The 22,288-nt window shown below is 41.3% G+C and overlaps 1 protein-coding gene across 2 annotated transcripts in view; it reads right to left on the bottom strand.

The window, feature by feature from the left end:
* Window positions 1–22,288, bottom strand: part of ERBB4 (erb-b2 receptor tyrosine kinase 4) — a 599,687-nt gene that overhangs the window by 523,696 nt on the left and 53,703 nt on the right. The gene's annotated exons all lie outside the window — the stretch shown is intronic.

Below are 22,288 nucleotides of genomic sequence, written 5' to 3' on the forward strand. Positions count from 1 at the left end.
CAGCTAATGCACCCCTTGTTTATGGGAGTGGAATTCAGTGCTGATTTTGGTCATCTTGAGGATAAAAGTCCTTAGTTAACCCAACCCATTCAATTTATCCCCTGCCAAGTAAGTTATCACATCATACAGGCTAATACTGATTTAGGGGTAATTTTCTCAGGATGGATCAACAAACTGAAAATAATTGAACTCCGCTCATTCGTTATTTAACACAACCAAATTCTATTTTCATAAGCACCTTAGTTGGTGGAACAAAATATCTTATATTTCCTGAGTGCCTGTCCATGGCCAAAGTCCACTCTGGAAGATAAATGTATGTGCTGGCACACACATGCTTAGACACACTCAGGCAGTGCCAGTGCCCCTTTGCAGATCTCTGCTAAGGAAATAAATCATTTCATAGGTAATGACCCAACAGCCCAGATATCTCCCACAGAAACTGTACAGAGCATAAACTTCGTGCCATATATTTGCTCAAAACAAACAGTGCCTTCTATATATATATATTTTTATATATATATATTTATAAATATATAAAACTATATATAAAATACACTTCCGACTGTATAAATATTACTCTCATTTTTAAACCAATACTCAAATAAGGAATATTTGCTTTTGACTGCGATTATTTGGGAGGGTGGTTTTTTTCCTACAGAATGACAGATGATACTGTTTTTTCAAAGTGACAGGGCAAAAGAGATTACAGTGATAATCAGGTTACCTTAGCTAGAAAGGAATGAGAGATTCAGAGATACTCTGCCCAACAATCCTCAGACTTCATATTTTCATCTGCTGGGTGAGCACTATCTCTGTAAGCTTTATTTGAACATATCGTTTTCCTACTAAAGCATTTTCTGGCTTCTTAGACTTTCTCTAAGGATATTCAACTAAAAATAGGTTATAGTTTCAAAGCACAGTCATAACAGAAATTGGAGAGGATATATCACAGTAATTGTGTTTACCTTAAAGTGAAAGAAAATAAGGAATATTCCACCTACTTGAACTAGAATTAAAAAAATGAACAAAAAAGACCCACTAAGAGGAAATAAAACAATGTCTATTCAACCTCAACCAGTCTATAACTAAACATTGCAATAATTATCTAAGGACAATGCCAGCAGCAGAGATTTACATTCCTGGGGTGCATAGAGTCCATGCAAAAGGGAAGCTGCAAAACCTGAAGTGATCACACTGCATGACCCACCTCCAGCCCCACAGCCACAGCATAGCCCTCCTTTCCCACATTGCAGGTGATGACCTTCAAGCTCAATCCTCCAAGTTTCACCCAGACTGGGGCACCCCTGCATTCTTCATGTGCACCATGAAAGACAAACTATGACTGGTGCCACAAGCTTCCCTCCAATGTGCACTTGAGGATAAGAAGGGGACAGTGTTGGAGCAGCCTCTGTAGTCCTCTAGGATTGGCTTAAGCCCCAGAGAACAGGGAGGGCTAAAATAAATGCACATACCCCCTCCAGTCCCCAAGTCTTTTGGTCAGTGTGGCTGATGAAATGTTTTCACAGAGAAAAAAGAGAATGCAAAACAATAAGAAAACCATACTTTTTGTATCATCTTTCAGTGGCTAAAATGTGGGCTTAGCACTGAACTACGACCAATTTCAGCCTGGGGAGGATTTGGCTTTTTAAGGTTTGATTTCTTCATCAGCTCAGCCACAACTGCTCAGCAGTTTGCAAAACACATTTCTAAGAGAAGAGCCCTTTGCTATCATCCAATTAAAAATCTCAGGCAACAGGGGAGCTGTCTGTCTGCATCCTCACCTGTGACAATCTGCAAAGCCTTCGGATCACTCCCAAGGCACACGGATAGACAGGGTGAGACTTGCTCCCCACATGGTACCTCTGACTTTGAAAAGGACCCGTCTTCACAGGTGAATTCCTAGCACGTGTCAGACCATGTGCAGGATGGAGGGCCATAATAAGGCTTTGCATATTCAAGATCCAGGTTAAATTTGGGTCTCAAAAGTACATTTAATCTGCAACACCAAAATTTGCAAAAAGAAAAGGCTTTCCGGATATAACACTAACTTGGGTTAACAAAGAGGTAGTATTTAACAGCGATACACAGGTAAATTTAAGTATTGTAGGGCCAATTTCAAACCCTGGAGGAATTAATAAAAATAATCATTCTAATTGCTACCATTTAAAAATGTGTACATTCAAAAGTGAGTAAATATCAAGCTAAAAATCTTTCAAATGGGTGGAAGCTATTCAGTGCTAAAATGCCAAGCCAGAGCCCTAGTCCTACATGAAAACACGTGTGGGTGAACCTCAGGGCATCTCTCTGTTGCCCGTCGGGCAGCAGCTCCCTGGGAAGGGGCTTTCACCCACAGGCACTCAGAGAGCCATGGAAGTGGACATAAAGAGACATGCAGCTCAGAGCTGGAGGAAACCAGGTCTTCAGTTCACCTTTTATTCTCCTTTTTTCTCTCTAAAATGTATGACAGGCTGAACAGCTTCCATTTTTTTTGTTTCCCTTTTGTTCAATTTATGAGCACAATATTTTCATTCATAAAGGCTGCAGGAATGTCAGCATTAGAAACTTAATAAGTATTTATGGAATGGTCTAGTCTAAAAAACACCTCCAAGGAAAGCATCCCAGCCCTGCCTAGCCTAAGGTTGCAGTTGTAAATTAGACCATGGCAGGAATCCATTTAGGCAAAACATTTTCCTTTGCTGAAAATGCTGATTCCTCAAAACCCACCCACACTGGGCTTGAGGAAAGCTTTGTTAAAAAGACACCATGATTTTGATACCAGACAAAGCAGAACAAAAATGAGGTGGCCTTCAAAAGCCATGAAACATTGCAGGGTACAACAAGCTTATCAAGGCTACAGGTGCAAGATCCAGACCAAGAATGAGATGGGTGAGACAACCCCTAAGCCACGCATTCCCTGTGCCGCTGGAATGGTTATTCCCAAATCCTACAGGTTTAACAAATCGCTACGAGCACTAGAATTACCAGCACTCTTCTGGTTCTAGAGGCTGAGCCTTCTGCCCTAATAAAACCTCTCTTCTTCACACAGCAGCTACTTTTGAAGTCTTTGGTGAGCCAAGGGCAGGAACTCTAAAGGTGATCCAGTGATTTCCAAACAAAACATGCAACAGATGCTCACTTCATCATCTGAAACACATTGCATCACATGAAGTCAAACGACCAAAGAATTATTTCTTATTGAATTTCATTTTACATTTCTTCGCATGGCAATTAAAAAGCTTATGGCCAAAGATATAGGAAGCACTAAAAATGATGCATATGAAAAGATCTTACTGAACTTAATCTAGCATGAAATTATCCAACCGGCCGGTTTAAATACTTTGCTGTAAAAATACACACCATAAAAGCATGTTTCACTGTTCTTTGTTTAATAGTTGAGTTAATTAAGGAAAAAGACAGGATTTTCACAGATAAAAGAAAAAACAAAAAAAAAAAATCAAGCATTTACATTCTCAGAGAGTTCCTAGAAGTACAGCTCACTGAGTGGAGCAGCACTAGGTACGAATGTAAAAGGCCAGGGAAACACTTCTCTTTTACAATTCCCTGAAACTATTCTTTTTAAAGCAATATAAAATACTACATGAGTCATATTTCTATTCTGATTGACTTTTCACTTTACTGGGCTTAGTGTATTTAAACCACTACCTTGACATGAGCTGAAATATTTCAGGGTTATGGTTGTTTTACAAATGATTATCAAGAGCAAATTTACAAATTAATCTTAAAGAAGCAAAAAAAAAAAAAAAGACTGCTGAATAATTTCAGCGACACTTCCCATTGTTTGCACAATTCTTTGTTTAGTTCCCACTAGCCAAACACCTCTGCTGGCACAGAGATCTGGAGACGTAGCATTGCATATTCTGGACAATTAAAGAGTTTAATTTTTTTTTTTTTCTTAACCTAGTCTTATTAACTCTTTCAGTGCTTACACAAGGAAATCTACTCCTGTTGAACTTTCCTTTTAAAGGCTAATAGGACTTTATTCAAACAACCCACTGGTGTCCCACTGCATTCAGGGAAGGACTTGGAGCACCCATCGATGTGGGACTCCGTGCATTTTAACTGCGATGACTGTAATTAGTTTCTTATCTCACACCATGTCAGGTGCTAATGCTCACTCCCCACCATTTGAAATCATTTGAAACTCTCCCCTCCTCCTGATGAGATCAGCCTCAAGAGCATTTGGGATGAAGCAAACAACATTTCTAAAATTCAGTAGGAAAGAAGTGGATGCAAAATAATTGAAGAAAAAAAAAATTAAATCAGCAGAATGCGAGTTTTGCCCACCGAGCACTTCAGCATCAATTTTAAATGCAGTCAAAGCTGTCAAATATGTTAATCCTAACTTCTTTTAATAACCTTGCAGTTTATAGAATGCTAAAGGGGAACTTATTAAATGTTGGTGGTATCATTCCCCACTCCACTGTATGCACAAACTATCTATTTCTTTTTTTCTAAGTATGCTTCAGTATGGTACTAAAATATTTTTTTTCCTTCACTAGGACAGAGAGAGAAAATATCACTGAGGATACTTATTTTCTAAAATACTCTAATGAAGTCAGTGGAGACTCCAGGAGCTCAATACCATAAATAGAGAAAAGAAACAGAACATATCAATCAAACGAACCCAGCTTGAAGAATTGCATCTATAACAAAAACAAGGAAGGAAACAACAGGGGAATAACAGAGAAAATATTGACTTGTTAAAGAGAAACTACGGGTGTATTTTGAGCTCTAAGGTGGTTGTAATTGTTTCTAAAAGAAGCTAAAAGTCCAACTGCATGGTCAGCCTCCTCCTGGAAGGATTCGTGCAGCTGAACTACAAACAACAGGTGGGATTTTTATCATTGTTTTTCTCTTAAAACAAAAATAACAACACCTGCTAATTTTCAAAAGGAAATACAAGGTGTGCACACTGGTGCTCTTTTTTTGGTCATTGAAATACTGTATTTATATCACGCTTTGTGTCTGTTTTTATTGACCTTTCAGATAGCCTTAAATAAGTCTGAAGTATAACTATAGTTGTGGTACAATCCCCAAGGGTTTCCAGTGTCCCAAATCCCTCCCAAGTCATGCCTTCATGGGTAGAGAAGCACCATGAAAACCCACAAGGAGCATCCCTGGGTGGCACTGCACCGCTGCGAAACACAGATACTTGTTTCTAGAGCAATGCTTTCAGGGTACTTACACGTGCAACATCCACAGCTGCCTCTATAATCAATCTGGTTTAATTTTTATTACTGGAAGGACAACTGCTGTGGCCCTTCCTTCCCTTCCTGACACCATCCCTCCCCAACACCAGGCTCCTGCAGCCATGTGCCAGCTGAGAGGCAGAAAACCCTCTCCTTTTTCGAGTGGTAATTATAATTCTCCTTGTTACAATGAAATCCTTTCTGTGATTAAATTTCAATCTGAGCAGGCCCATTTTCTCATTTGCAGAAATTTTATTAGTTTGTGGGAATGTCTGCTTTCCCTCCTTTGAATTTCTTCTTAAATTACTCTTCCTTATTTCTTCTTTTTTCCCCCTCCAAAATCCCTCTCTTTCAAGTGACATTTGCCAACATTAGTCTGATTTAAGACCTTTTATCCAACCCATTGCCTTTTACTTAACTATATTGCTTCCAAGACCACTGGGATCTCCAGGCATTAATCATTAGCATTCGTGCTGAAGCTGGCTTTAGGCAATGAGTTACCATTTCTTTGGGGAGCACGGTGCACCATCAGCTGAAATGCTCTGAATAGTTTGGCCTGGTAAATTAAATCTAAACACAAACTCTCTCCACATGCCCATCAATGTCCCTCTTCTTAAAATGCCTCTTTTGTAGCACCACAGACCAGGCCAGGACTCCAGGGCTGAGTCCATCATGACCCATACTCACCCCTAATCTCATCCCTTAATTCAAGCTGAACTTCCCTACCCTTGACCGAGAGAAGAGAGGCCCAGGGTCCAAACTCAACATTACATCTTGAAACAACAAGCCAAACCCACCTGGCTTGGCCAAGTCAGTCAATGGTGTGGTTTCACATTTACCAGCAGACCTAAAGCTGGATCATCTTGGTTGGAGGCCACTTTTGAGCTGCAAAAGCCCCCACACCCTTGACTAGAAGGGCAACACACTATGGCTGCCTGATAAACTTCTAAAATTTGTCTGAATGCATAATAAACCCTGGCCCATACTGAGTGCCTCATATGAATAAAAAAATTAAACAAACCAACAAACCCACGCCACAGTTAACAAAAAATACCTTGCATTTGGTATTAGGATTGCTACCACAGCACAATCTCAGGGCATCAGGGAGCACAGACCAGAGCTCCTGGTTTCACCAAATGCTATGAGCACGTTGCACTTGAAGCCATTTCTTGCAGTACAGAGGCTTCTTCATACATAAACTACTACCATTAAGAATCTGCAAAAAGAAGAATCTGAGCAATTCCATTGGTCTGAGCTCAACCCATCTTCAACCACTGTAGCCATTAAAACAAGGGGGTTTTTGCATTTTGCAGAACTGCCTAAACTCCATCCCCTTGCACGATTCAGGCTACGCTCAGCCTATTTTAGATACCCCATGTTAAAATATTGCATCAGTGGTTTTTCAGAGCACGTGGAAATTTCCTAGCTGCTTCTGCTTATTTTGAGTAGCACCAGGAAACAAAAGGGGAGTAACACACTTTGACATTAGCCTCGCTTAAATCCAGTGATGTCCTTCCAGAGTCCTTCCTTTCAGTTTTAAGTTGCATTTTGCATGAATCCCAACCACCGGGTCTGTCTTCAGGGTGTCCAGAAACACCTCAGGAGATTTCCAAGGTTCCCAAGGATGTATCAGGCTCCCAGAAATGTCCCCTGATGGCAAATGTCTCTCTTCTGGAAGTATACAAGACAATTTGCATTGTTTTTATTTGTTCTCTTTGTGTTTCTTGTTAGAGACCTGAGGTGACATTCCCAGTCAGGACAGATCAGTGGGAACACGCACATTTACAAGAGGCAAGCACCCAGGGTCATCCTTAGGCGGTTTTCCAGAGTTATGAGGCACAGGGGATGCCAGCAGATGCTCAGCAAGGTTTTCCTAATGGCATAAGCAGGTCTGGTGCCTCCAGTTCTAGACCCCCACTGGCTTTTCCTGAAGTAGAGGGGGCTGGTCTACAAGGTGAAATTAGTGCCTAGGAAGTGAGACCGTGAATTTAACATGCATTTGTAATTCCCCACAAATTCCCCATGTGAACAGATTTAATCTGTATTACAAATGTCTTTTCACGGCTGGAGTCAATCCAGAGCTCTTCTTTCAAGGGTAGGGGAAAGTTGAAGTTCTCTTATTATACATTTCAGCTCAAGTTTCTGGACTATTTTCTTTGCAATGCATAACTAATATTCTTAGGCATCTAATAATGCAACTCAGACATGCTACCTCTAGGACTATTTTTTCAAAACACCATTAGCAGGCTTTGAACTTAACAGTCTGTTAAGTTTTTGTGTCTTTTCCCTGTGATCATAGCACCAGCTTCAAAGCAACTCTCAGCAAATTTGGCTACTTCAAGAAAATCACCTGTACAGGCCAAATAGCCAAACATACGCATGCACATGCAATTAAAATCAAATGCCTAGATGATCATTTCAGTTCGATTTTACCGGGACTGTGAGTTAAGGCTGCAGGCTGAGATGTTGATTTAAAGCTGTAGCTAATGTGTTTTATTGCCAGATTTGCTCATAGTCAAAGCTGATTATCCCTATTATGCTTACATGATTTTTCAAATAACAACAACAACAAAAAGCATTAAAAAAGCAAGCATGCAGCAAGCAGATTGGCCTGCCAGTGTCTATGTGTGGGTGCAGGGTGCTATGTGAGTGTGTGTGTGTGTCTATTTACCAGTCATTTAAAACCCAGATCTTCAGTCATACAGGAAAAAAACCCAAGCAATTAGCAAATGAAGTGCAGTACAGTTAAACAAACATCTCATTTCCAAGACCCATCAGGAAACACTGAATGCAATGAGATCTTATGCTATTGCTAAATACAGCAATATTTTGGAAAGTAAAATGCTGAGTAGCTTATTGCAATCATACCTTGGAATGTAAGAGGGCTTAAACGGAGTTTTCTGTGGGTTTACATATTAAAAAAAAAAAAAAAATCAATTACTGGTTGTATGTTGCCCCTTTTTTTTTTTTTTAAATTCTTCTCACTATTAACATCTCTCAATTTTATCTCAGGGAAAATGAAGAACGGAAAACATTGAGGAAAAAGAACAAGAAAGATTTTTAGATTTTCAGTTCTTAAAACTGTGAAGAAATTTCAAATGAAAAAGTAGCTGGCAAAAAAAAAGCAACCCACCACTACTCCAGTTTGAAGGAAAGCCTTGACTCTTTTTCTCAGAAAGAGTTCAGATATGTCTTGAAGAAGCCTTCCCCACTGCTTTTCCCTGGGAGCCTCCTATGATGCACAAGGATTCTAAGGAGATTCCCAGAAACTTATCTTCCATGAGTCAAACCAAAAATAGCATGCACAGAGTCAGCCAATACTTCCTCCCTCCCTCCCTCCCCACTCCTGTCAGAACAGATTGCATTTTGCTTCTGTTTTGATTTTAAAAGGAAAACATTCTGGACAGAAAAAAAACTATGTTTCCCTACTGGAAAATATTAGTTTTCTTGGGGGAAAAAAAAAAAAAAAAGAAGAAAAACTCCCCAGAACCCAGTTGTTGAGATCCTCTAGTGCAGGGCTGTTATGTCACAGCAGTTTCTTCTCAAGGAGAGTCCTCCCAGAGCAGCAGGGCCAGCAGGGAGGACCAGCCTGGGTGAGTACGGGACACCTGCACTGGTACTTTTGAGTCAAAAACTGTTCAATGTTCAAGTCTTTCATCTCCCCACTGGAGCTGCAGGTCAGTTCTCTCAGAAAACTGAAATTGTTTTCCTTGATGTTCCTGCAGGAATGCAATGGGGGTCTACAGGCTGTGTAACGGCTGTGAAGCTGGAGCGCAGCGCGGCAGGAAGCCTATGTAAATGGTGTATTTTAGGTCAAAAAAAAAAGCCAGAAAAAGATGATGTTTCATCCCTTCTGAACATAATGCTGTATCGCTGAATATGCAGATAGATTTTCACTACAACCAGGATCTGTCTTCTATTTATAACTTTTGCTTATCACTAGTTACTCCCTTGCTGCGTAGAGGGAAATTATTCTTTCTTAATTCTTTATGTTGAAGGAGATGCCTTCTCAGCTAATACCCAGCCATATCACAGAGCTTGTCACACAGCCCAGTAACATCAACACCAACTCCGGAAGATCCATGGAAAGATGGATCCATGTCACCTCCTAAAGTAAGGAGGCAACTGCAGACAGGCTGACTGTTCACCCCTGTCATAGGTTGAGATTGACCCCCCCTGAGAAGCTGGGGGGCTCACAGGTGATTGAGTGCCAGGACAGTGTTCCCTGGAGAGCCAGTCACCACTCTTGTTGTTCGCTTCTGCTCAAAATCATACATCACAGCACCAGAAGCTGTTGGCAGTTCTGTCTTGGTTGTTTTGCTGTTGGTGTCTGCTGCATGTAGGTGGACAAGGCCAGGGGGTGGCTGGGCTCCCTCTCTTCCCCTCTGGGGGGGAGAGGGGAGCCCTGCGACCCCCCAACTCAGTCTATAGCTAGAGTCAGCATTTGGAGTGTGTGCTGTGAAGGAAGAGATTCACAGCACCTGAGGTAAGAGGAGAGAGGCAGGCTTTGCAGCCAAGCCCTCTTCCCCCTCCTTTTCTGCAGTGAAGCTGTAGAGGGGGGCTTTTCTTTCCCTCCACTGTAAGTGGAGGAGAGGCTCAGCCCTGAAGCTGAGCCGAGTGGACGGGTTGTGGAGGTAGGCCCAGCGCTCAGGAGAAGAGTCCCAGGCAAAATTGGAGACGAGCCAAGAGCTCGGGAGCTGCCTGCCGAAGCTGAGCGGGGGCAGCCGAGAACTGATGTGGAAGAATGAAGATTCCAGGATGTGGACGCTTGATAAGCTACACTGCAGCAGCCTACAAACCAAGGTGAGACACTGAGAGGGAGAAATCATCAGCAAAAGAGCAAGGACTCAAAGCTATCTTCTCGGACTTCATGAGGAGAGACTGCAACAACTGCTAGAACTTAGTGAGAGAGGGAGTGTTCAGGAGCCCAGAACATTCCCACAGCAAAAGACTGTTACATGTCAGCCTTGAAGGCTGCTCCTGGACTAAAGTTAAAGGAGGGGCTTGAAAGGACTGACTGATAGTAATGTAATATATATATATATAGTTGCCTTTAGTTTGTATAGTATTTATTTGTGCAAATAAATGTATATACTTCCCCCTTCCCCTACAGAAGCCTCTGGTCTGAAAGTTTCTCTCCGATGTTAGGATAAATTGTGCGAAGGGGTGGGGGAAGTCTAAAAAATGGATTTTAGATTTCTAATGTGGCTCAAACTGCCACAACCCCCTAATAAACTGGGAGGTTCCTGTCAACTTAAGTGCCACTAAAGTAGCAGTTTGCTGTCCCTAGAAAAGCAAAACTACTTTTTCAACATTACTGATAGAAAAGCAAAGTATAGCCTGCCTGTACCTTCCCAAAGCCTCACAAACACAGCATTAAAAGACATCCAGTGAATATGACAGTAGTGGACTATGTAAAATCTTGAAGAAACTTTAAATAAACAAAAAAAAGAGAAAGTTGGCTTTAACATTTGTAGTGCCACCACATTTGACAATTTTAGATTTTGGCTAGAATGAGGATCTAACACACATTCCTGCTATCAATTACTTTTATGTTTACAGTCATAAAGCTCTTAAAACATTTTTATGATCAATACTCTAAAACAATTCCAGATTTTCAGACTTTCTTAGCCTTGTTAAAAACAAACAAACAAACATGAGTAGGAAAGCACTCAAAAATCACACATATTTTGACTAAAGCCAACCCCTACATTGTTTCAGACCCAAACCCAGGACCAGGACCTGCCCTGTTGCCAGAAAACCTCCAGTGTTACTGAACAGCCCAGCTGGGGCATGCCCACAAAATTATTTCTACCCCTTTCCCTAAGGTCTTCCAGCCTGCCCTATGGTCTCACCAGATTCTGGGAGGGTACAAGCATCAGCAGGAGGCTGTACCAGCACATTTGCAGGTGTGTTTCATACCTGCACACTGCACATCACTTGCTAGTTTTATTTTATCTTTGCTGTGGAGGTTGAGTTTACTATCACCTGCTTTATGGGGACAGCTGGGCTTGCTTATTTGGTGTGTGCATTTCCAAGCAAGGGAGCCAGGAGTGATCTGTGAATACAGCAAAGAAAGACCCCTCTTGGAGAGCCTTTCCCTGGGCATCAAACAAAAGAGAAAATGAAGAGCTAATACTGGATGAGACCCAACATCTCTTTGTGTGAATAACTGCAAATGGAAAAAAAATGCCCCAAGAGACAGAGCTGGAGGCAAGTTGTGACAATGGCTAATAACTCCTGAGGCCGGCAGGGTTGTGGGTTATTATACAGCCCAGCATGCCCGTGGCACTGGATGGACACTGTCACCTACTGAAATCCTGAAGGATTTTGTTCAATCTGCTTATAAATTACACATGTGAATGAAGACAAAGCTTTTTGTTTTCCCAGCATTAAACAAAATGTCCTTTCAGCGACACCTGGCCAAGGTTTCTGCTTCTGTCTTGTTCTCCTCACACCTTCTTAGTCAAACTGAATCCTGACATAATTTTGGCTTTCAATCCACAACGGGAAGGTCAGACCCTATGAAGAGAGGCCAAAGCCTTTGTTTGCAGCCCCAAATAGGATTGCATTAGTTAAGCCTTAGCTGCCGTTCTCAATTTTCTTCATTCACACTATGCACTGGTAGCCAATTTGGTTGAAAGAAATTTGGCAAGTGCTCTTGGACCTTTATCCTCCACTGTTCCTTTTTCCCCCAGTTAAACCAACTATTTTCTTTTGCTATTAATGGCAGATAGTGAAGCATTTCACTAGTGCCTAAGCAGAGCAAACAAATGTGTGCCTGTTCAGGAATGATTTGGTCTCCGCTATGAGAATCTGATAGCAATTAATGCCTATGTACCGAGAGTTTTTTCTTTCTATCTAAGCATTTTCATATATATTACAGAGCACATCACCATCCAGCATGCAAACAGTGACAATATTCACAGGATTATATACCTATTAAACTAAACAAAACAGGAATTCAAGCCCCAGAGGGCTGCAGAGGATGACAACAGCATGAATGATGACAACAGCATGAATAATGACAACAGCATGACTAATGACTGGGATGGCAAAAGTCTAACTAACTGCAGGCATGGTGGATTTTCTCTACTGAACAAGTTGATATGACACCTGAAGTTTTTGATGCTGTGGTTTCAAATATGTAGCACTATCAGTACTATTTAGGAAGGACTAACAGTATCAAAAACCTTAAGACTTCAAAAGTAGCCTTGAAATATTGCTTTTCATGTAATGACCTCTTTGAATATTGATCAGGATAAATCTGAATGCCGATATAATCAGATCTCCTGAACTAAGAGGAAGAAAGCACTGCTCAAATGATGTACTGCAGGTATTTACAACACACTCACCTTGCAGCGAGGGGCACCTTTGTGTTGGCAGAAAGCAGGTCTGTGTCACAGCCGCCATGGCAGTGAGCTCAAGCAAAGCTACTAAAGGGCTTTAGAGCTGGGTATCTTCAATGCCATTGTAGAAGCACAATTTAAAGGCTGCAGTGTGAAAATACACAGGTAAGATCCCCTTAAGGACACTTTACACTGGAGTAAAACCCTTCCTTGTCTCTGAGAGGAGGGTTATCAGTCTCCTTGCTTACTATGGGCTGAAAGCTTACGGGATGAAAGCCTTGAACCATCACTGGAGTGCCTTGGCTGAGCACATCCAACTGTTCTCCTTCCAGATCTCAGGTCATGCAGCAGAGGAAGCACAAGCATTCACTGGCAACATATTTCTGAGATGACAAACAGCTTTTCTCCCAAGCAAGTCACACCTTTCCCTGGATAGATTCACTCGATGTCATATGCCAGCACCACACCTTGCAAAGACTTGCCAGAAGCAGGAGGCAGTGGATGTATCCTCCCCTGGCCTGCACCACCAGCACGAACTTATCCGTAGTATTTGCTTCTCATCAATGAAACAACCCGTACACACCAGCACACATATCTAACTCAGACGGGTGACAATCCCATGGAAATCGGCAGCATGAAAACTGCATGGCCACAAACACCTTCGCATGTCAGAGTCCTCTGAAGGTTCTTTCCCAAAATGAGTGGCCACGAAAGGCAAGTATCACTGAATGCAGTCAGAGCTTTAATTTATTATATTCCATTCAAAAGCTGCCTCAAGTTCAGTTAAACTTGTTCTGAGAGCATCGTTTTGTACATTCTCGGTGTTTTATTTATTCCCCTTTCACGCTGATAGGAAAAGATACTGGGTTATCCATAGGTCCTGGCTGCCAGTAAATGTCAGAACTGGACATTGCGTTGGTTGTTCAGTGCAGTAATGAGAGGTTCGTAAAAAGTCATTCAATGTTGGCACCATTTATTAACTTCGCAAAACAACTGCTTTTCTAACTCACTATCATTAGGTGATTCCATAAAAGCCAAGCTTAAAAGAAAGAGGAAGACCAATCGTATTAGCACAGCAAGGTATCCCACTGGCAGCTCACTAAGGGACTGTCAGTCGGATTACTCCCAGTCTTAACCACCAGAGCTCAGAAATCCTTTTGTACCCCAAACCGAAGCACAAACTAGGCTGAAATGTGCTGATCTCTGTTGTCCTTTCCCAGAGCTCATCAGTACCAGTTCTCCCAAGCGAGGATGCACCAGAACCAGGTCGACTGGAATTGTATTTTTTTGGTTGTTTTTTTTTCAGTGAGAGCGGTGAGGCACCCACACAAGGTGCCCAGAAGAGTGGTGGATGCCCATCCATGGAAACATCCAAGGTCAGACTGGGCAGAGCTCTGAGCAACCTGACCTAGTTGAAGGTGTCCTTGCTTATGGCAGAGGAGTTGGATCAGATCTTTAAGGCTCATTTCCACCCAAACCATTCTAAGATTCTATGATTACATTCCTGAGTGAGAAATGGTTGGACTTCTCAACACACTTAAATTTCTCCCACAATTAACAGCATTATGGAAGAGACAGGTGAGAATCTCGATTCTTATCCATATGTCTCCAAAGCACAACTATTTATCCAAGCCTTAAAACACTTGTTTCAACCTAAGAGGACACTGATGGTACAACGATAATTGTATTTCATGTTTTACAACAGCAGAGACTCACTGGTTATTCTGCACAGGTTTATTCTATCTGTGGCGGGAACTAAAACTTGCCAAAAACGCTTAAAACCCCACTAGTTATTTTAAATTTCATTTTTTTTCAGTAAGGATTGTATGCACTGCAAAGTCTGCCCTCAACAAAACAGGAGTTTTTCAATGGAATAGATAATTTTCAGTAAAAAGGTGATGGGTAAAACTTCAAGATAACAGTTTCTGCTTTGTCATTTCAATACTGTCAAAACATGTCTGTTCAATAAGCACAGAGTAGCTGTGTTTCATCCCTGTCATTATATTTAGATCTGTATATTAATTTAATTATATTTTTATTTATTTTACTCAATACCATTCTGTTTATACATATGAAATGATTCATCATTTCCAAATTACTTTTTCAACCCTAGCTATTCTGTACAATTTTAAAATACTGCATTTCCTTTCCAACTTTGAAGCCTTGTTTAATGTCTAAAGACAAGCTGCAGAGCAGAAACAACATCCCTCCACCAGTACTGGCTCTTATGCTTTGTACACCAGATTTTTGGAATAAATATAACCATCTGGGGGTTTGAGTCAGAAAAAAACGAGCCCTGTTCTGTATTTGACAAGTACTGAAGATACAGGGTACTAGAAGGAAGAAGTAAGGAAGGAATAGCAACAACAAAGGATATAAAGACCTTTTTAAGAGTCTAAAGAGAGTGATGCACTCCAGGCACTGTCCTGCATCAGATGTACTTTGGCCTTTGACTTAGTGTCAAAGGGTTCCCCAAACTAGCACTGCAACTGCACCCTCACGCAAAAGGACTGCAAATTTCTTCCTGTAGTGCTTCCCACTACGAGGTCAGGATCAAAAGCCCCATCTGCTCATTTCAAATGAATGCACTGTGCTCCTTCCCTCCTTACCCACAAAGCTGGGCATGAGATTTATGTTGGAGGAGGAGCAGAGTTAATGCTTGAATGGCTTTGCAAGAGAGTCATTAGAGATTTAAATTGACATGGACTAAATTCTGCTGAAACCAACAAAGGTTTAGGAAGGGGTTTGGGCCAACACTCTTCACAAAATAAACAGGTAATTCAGACTTGGAGAAGTCTGAACTGGGCCACTCCCACACATCCCTGGGTTGGAGATAGAGGAACTTCCCCCCCTCCAAGTTTCCAACATCTAAGATTTGAACCTGTGCTCTAAACACAGTCAGCACCTTACAAAGGTGCTTGATCCCATGACAAAATAAATATCTTAAAGTGCATAGGATGGCTTGGTCTCAGGATAGAGCTGTTCTTGCCCACAAACAGAACTTTCCCAAGATCAGAGCCAGAGTTTTTGACTATGAAATAAAATATTTCTCACTTGAGACAAGCAGTCTGAGCTAATACAACCAAACCATAGCACAGCAGCTCATGGTTATGTCACACAGCAATGAACACAGACTGTACTTCATACCTACTTCTGCCATTCCCACCAACACCTTGCCAGGACCCTCCACACCACCAGGCAGCATGGTTGGCTCGTTTTACATGATGTTTTCTCAAGGAACCTGCCCTCAGTTTGGAAAACAAAACCGGTGCATGCTGGAACCCACCAAAACCTAGAAAGTGGGAGTTGTTAACCTTTACAAAACCAGAAAAAAAAGCACTCTGATTACAAGACAAAGGCTTCTGACCCTCAAGGGACAGATATCTTAGCATTCAAAATCTGATGTATACAGAAAAAGGCCTAGTATTTTTCTAGAAGAGAAGGAAGGCAAGAGTCAAGTACTCTTTTCTTCCTTTAATGGCTTTACAAGTTCCTGAAGTCACTTGTGCTACAGAAATATATTCCTATCATTTTTTTCCTTTGACCAGCAAAGCAAATGCTGTGTACAAAGGAAAAAAAAAAGACATGCCCACAATATCAACCACAGCACTGACATGAAATAAAATACTTCAGAAATATTACGACATGGTGAGACACCTTCCTGACTACTCTTTAAGATGTCAAGTGTAAATCAGATTTGACTTCCTCCACTGTGGGTAACTCAGGCACCAGAAATTTGCATCAATAAAAAAAATATCAACCACATGACTTAAAACTCCCCATATATAAACACTAGGAGGATGTGTAAACTTGATCATAAATCTGGTACTCTTATATTCCAGTGCTGAAGGCAGCCAGCCAGCCACAAGATGTACATCCTGGATCATGTCAAATTAACCTAATTATTTTCTTGGAAGAAAGAGTTTTGGTTATGAAATGTTGATGTTTCCTTTCCCTGTGACAGCTCATTGGCCCAATGCCTCCTGGGAGAAAGGGAAGGCTCTTCCAGATAAAACCTTGCCTCGTTCCAAATGCTTTGCTATATTTATATTCATAATAACACCAAAAATTTTAACAGTACATACAGCGAGACACTTTTGCCTTATAAAACAGATACGAGGCATGACACATGCTGAGCATTTTTTTACTCCCTCTTCTCTGTTCTTTTCATTCTACTATACAGACAGCGTGGTGGGGAAGCACAGCAATCAGAAACTGGAGAGATCAAACTGCACAATTGAGGTTATGCTCATGAAAGTAATGTGATGAACAGGAGGAGCAGATCAGTAGGTCAAAACCATTGAATACCACAACTGGTTACAGTTTTAGGAGGAGGGTCCAGCGTGGTCCATGAGCCCATCAGCCTGACTCCATGTGTGGACTGACAGTGCCTGCAGGACTGGTTCAGACTCTTTGGTCTCTCAGAGAGTGCATATGGTGCACATCTGAATTAGAGCTCTAGACTTGATAAGGTAAGAAAATTTAGGATACCTGCTCCAATGACAGGCTGTGATCCAAACTGGCACATGCCTGTGAGGGCACTGGAAGGATCTGCCCTAAAATTGTGCTGCTGCTCTGAACCAAAATGCTCCCTTATGTGCTAGTGAAATGTGAACTACAGGGAAGGCATAACAGCATAATGTTTGCCAAAAGTCCTGGCATGGCAGGAAAACCAAGCCTGCTAACAGAGTACAGTGAGGAGACAAAATTATAGCTGCACACAGGCTTGCAAAGTAATTAGAGACTAACCACATTTTAAAAACAGAAAGATAGAGTCAAAACGACCCTTTGGGTTGAGAGGGTATCTCTGCTTTTTTGCGTTATTAAAAACATATTTCAGCTGCTGATTCTGTCTCAGATTTGATTTTTGGTTTTCCAGTCCTACAGAGGAAAAAAAATTCCCTCTGGATACAAGCACACTCGTGGAAGGGAGCCCACACACGAACCTGGGTCTTCGCTGGATTTATTTGATTCTGTTCCCCATGAAGCCCAACCGAAGGATGCGACTGGTGTGTTTGATTCATTTGTTTTCTGTCAATAAAGATTTGGTTCCACAGGGGGGTCAATTTACCGAGACCTTAAATTACTGCTAGAAGTATAAATCACAGCTCAATATGAAGGTTTAGCTTTGTGTTTACCCAAAGATATGAAGACATTCTTTGGTGTTGAGATCTGCCCTGGTACCTCCCAGGGAGCTGGTATCCATTCTAGTATTGAGAGCAAGTTTGAGCCTGCAGCACTGGGTGGGCTGCCCACATCAGGGAAAATGATCAGCAAGTAATAGTTTTCCATCAGAAAAAAAAGATAAAAAGAACAGTTGCTAAAAAACGCAGCAGTGAAAGGTAACACCCATAAAAAAAACCACAAAGTGGGATACAGAGAACAACAAACATCCAGCTCTCGTGCCCTGTTGTCCTGCACTCATACCTCAGTAATAAGAAAAATATAAGGAGGAAAACACCAACAATATCTGCGAAATTCAGCTACATGTAGAACATGGTAAGAGCTTCCACGAGCCCCCAGCAGCCAAGTTCGCTAACGATATCTGCTCACATAAAATGTCACCAGTGCGACTCCCTTTCTTAAGGGGATGTTTTGTAAAACTTCATAAGTGACAGGTTCATAGTCCTGTTCGCAAAAGGTCATAAACCCCTGTATTCTCATTTTCCACTGCTCCAGCCGATAGCTGTGAGTTAGAGCCAGCCGTTTGGTGGCATGATTGCTGCCACACCAAGCAGGAGCCCCGTGCATACCGATACCAGGGCTCCAATGTGGCGGCCTAAAAGTCTCCTAAAATTGTGAACTGCTGCCATAACTTTATACGGCTTCATTCCAAACCCTCAGCTATGTCTAAAATAAAGTGCTTAAAGAAATTTCAGGGCTCCAATTACAGCATCTAAAAGGAAATGTATTGCTGGAGACCTAGTGGAGCTCGTGCTCAAATCCTCCTGCAAATGTGCACTCAAATGCTTCCAAATTGGTTCCCGCAGAGTAAAGTTACCAGGAATCAGTGCAGAATTTTTCACTCTATTTTCCAACGATTTTACAAGGCTGGGAAGCAAGAAGCATATTGAATGGATTTATATTGATGCCCAGGGATGTTGTGATGCCACAGCAGACAGCCAGGATGCGCGTTTTTATGTCTGTGTGGCTGTCCTGCTGAAGGTAAACCTTCCAAACGCTCATCCCCTTCTCCCACATGCCTGTTTTGCTTCATTTCAGAAAAATTAATTAAAAAATGAAGAGGCCAGAAGCTATGGCCTGAAGGAAGCTCCACAAGTTGGAAGTGACCTCTGGTTCTGTATCAATACCATGAACTTTCCTGAGCAAAACCGTCTACAGAAGGTCAGGGTCCTCACAGACCCTCTGCCACAGTAACACTCCTCTTCAGCCTCAATCTCGCTGCAAGTTTCATGTATCTATTCTCATCCCCAAGCAGAAACACCTACATGCACAAAGCTAAGAGCAGGAAAAATAGCCAAAATCCTTTGTTGATAGAGATTATATAAATACCTGTAAGGAGCGTACAGAGGGTATTAATTCACCATAAAATATAGGTACTTGAATGAAAAGAAAATTTCCATAGAGTCTTTCATCCTGGAAAAGCACTCTGATAAATTGGAGGAAAAAAAAAATAGTGCAGGTTTTGTTGAAAATATTTTCTTCCTAAAAAGGAGCATAACCACAGGCACTGAGAGGTCTGACATGGAAACCCCAACAAAGAGGAAAATATGTTGAGAAAGGTTTTCAACAGTAAAGAAGGGAATATTTCCTATTGAATATTTGTTTTTCCATTTTACTGCCTCTCAGATGTGGTCAGCAGTCTTAATGTTAGCTGCTAGGTTAATAAATACAAACCCACCTAATGATAGGAAAACACTTGCCAAGCGCAGTATGCAATGGGGCTTAAAAATATCCCACTAAACCCATTACCACACTGTTTTCAGTACTGGGCAAGCTCAAACTTGTGTCCAAAGGCAAAGGGCCCATCAACCCACTCTGTTACTGGCACCTGAACTGAAATGGCTGAGTTTGGATGCTCCTTGGTATAGTGCTTTTGGCACAAACACCCAGGGCTCTCCTTCCCTCTGAGCTGGGCTAATATTGAAGAATGTGGCCCCTAAATAGCAAGTCTCCCTTCCCAGACAGGTCAAGTCAGCATGCACAGTTGCAGTGAAAATAAACATGACTCCTAAATGGTGGCTGGAGAAAACTGCTTTTTAGCAGCATTTCCCAGTTTCTTTAATGCCCAAGATAAAAATCGGCATATTGGCATTCTGCATTTTGCTGACTCCAACCAGAAATCATAAGCTGGATTTGTTTCGAGTTCCTTTGGTCCACACAGTGCTTGGAATAGTCCCGATAAGATTTTATCACAGATTATTTTTCCTGCAGGGAAAGCAATGCTGCAGGACAGGGGAAAAAAAAAGAAAAAAAAAAAAAAAAAAAAAAAAAAAACACGAAAAAAAAAACCAAACCAAACATCATTGCTTGCACTAACAGAAAAATTTAAAAACCTTGTAATTCTCACAAGATGATGCTGAAGGGACTTACTCAGAGACACAAAAAACTGCGCATTGCATTGGGAGCTCTGTGTTTCTGGCTTAAAGGTTATCCACAAATCAGATCCAAGTGTACCTCCTTGTGCTCTTTCTTTCCTAGCTTTGAAAAGGCAGATGTGTGAGCTGTAAACGGCCCTAGTGGCAGGCATGTCTCAGAATTCATGAGCCTGCCCCACGCACACCCACAGCAGGGCCTCACCCTGGGAATGCTCACCCCGAGAAGAGCACGGCAAGCAATGCAAAGGCACGTCCAATGCTATGACAATTCACAGATTATTAAACCAGATTTAATCTCTTTAGTATCTGACAGGACTGAACACACAATATCCTCATTCCTAATGCCTACAGGAGGGTTACAGAAGTAAAAGATAATAATTTAAATACACTTTTTTGAAGGTGTTCCTACGAAAACCTATTAAGTGTGCACAGAAACGTACAAGCTGGCCTCTGACAAGCTTCAAGGGTTCCTCTCTTGTGAGTGCCTGAACGCCTACATTAAAACTGAGGTGACTTTCACATTGCATTTGGCTACTGCAGATGACAGTGAGGAAAATGTACATGAAAGAGTGAGTCCTTACTGCCAGGTTGCTCCAGAGGAGGGAGCTGAGAAAAGGTAAAGGAACACATAGATTTTATATACAGGGTCTGTGCTTTTTCAGTGAGATACAGATGTTTTCCTCTCTTTTATTTCACATTTTCCGCTATATAACCATGTGTCTCAAGAACAGGGATATTCAGGGTAACAGGTTGTTTGAAACTTCTTATCTTTAAGTCATTTATAATCAGCCACATTTTACAAGGAGCTGTAGCTAAGATTCTCTTCTAGAAAGGAGAGATAAGTTTAGCGGTAACTATGGGAAAGCTTTTAGTAGCAGAGTTGAGACAGGGATGAAGGAAAGTGAAACCTGTCAGAGTAAATCCAAGGTAAGATGCTGTAGTGCATCTTCATGCTCTAAGTTAGCACCAGCTCTCTATGGCAGTCTGCAGCTGTTCATGCTTTCATTTTGGTCTTTTTCACTGCTTGTCTTCATTTTTGTTAAATGATGCAATTTACCTTTTCTTCTTTGGCACAGTAGTTAATTAATCTATCTTCAGCATCCTGCTACCACAGAGACTGCCATCCAAATACTCCTAAAAACAAATTTTCAGGTGCCTTTTTTCTACTAAAAATAGTATACTAATGGGTGGAAAAAATATTTCTTAGAAAAACTAATCAACTATTGGAGCTCCTTCTGATGAGTAAGACTTGTATTTATTCAGGAATTCCTTTTAAGGAATGCACTTACTTCTCCCCCTCTGTTTTAGACCTCAAAATTTATGGTGTGAGGCTGATCAGCATTTGCAGGTTGGATGTTTACCTAATTAGCTGTAGTTAATGGAACCTTTTATGTAAAGCCCTTTCCAGTTCTGGGAAGCGACAACTTCAAATTCACCTGTTTAAGAGGAGATAAAACAGCAAGAAGCTAAAATGTTTCACCCAGCATCAGGTCACCTTGCTAAAGCAACTCCCATGCCCCAATCTCCACACATCAACCATCACCCCAAACTACACTATGACAATGAGTTTTACCCAACTTCTTTCAGTCTGACACCTTTCAGATCAGCGATGACAGCTCCTCAACAGGTATCGTTCAAACCAAAAATGTGCTAAATGTCCAAAAAAAGTTGTTGTTAATGTCCAAAATGTTGTGTTACGCACTTCTGTACCCCAAGAGAAACCTTCCACGAGCTCCACAAATCAGATATTCTATTATGGAAAACTTGCTGATGGATGCTGCACATCTTGGAGTGCTTAACAAAATAAAACCTGCTCCTGCATTTGCAATGCCAAGCAGCATTTCTGCACATCTTCAAAAGTACACCCATGTGTCATTATACCACAGGACAAATGCTTATTGGTATTTCAACTGTACTCTATTGGGTTTTTTAATAACCAAGTGTCTTCATTCCATTCAGTCTGAGTCATTGTCTTCCATTCTGGAAAACGGCTGTGAAGCCAAATGTGGAAGAAAAGGAAAAAGCTCTGCACAGCCTATTACAATAATTGTAATAGCTGCCCTGTAAAACCTATTTGTTCTGTGTTATTTCTCTTCTAGATCATTTTCATTTCAAAAATATAATGTGCCAATCACATTTGGAATATACACATCTAATTTCTATGTTTTGC

The sequence above is a fragment of the Corapipo altera genome, unplaced genomic scaffold (genome assembly GCF_003945725.1).
Source record: "Corapipo altera isolate COAL_440 unplaced genomic scaffold, ASM394572v1 45, whole genome shotgun sequence".
In the NCBI taxonomy this organism is placed as follows: domain Eukaryota; kingdom Metazoa; phylum Chordata; class Aves; order Passeriformes; family Pipridae; genus Corapipo; species Corapipo altera.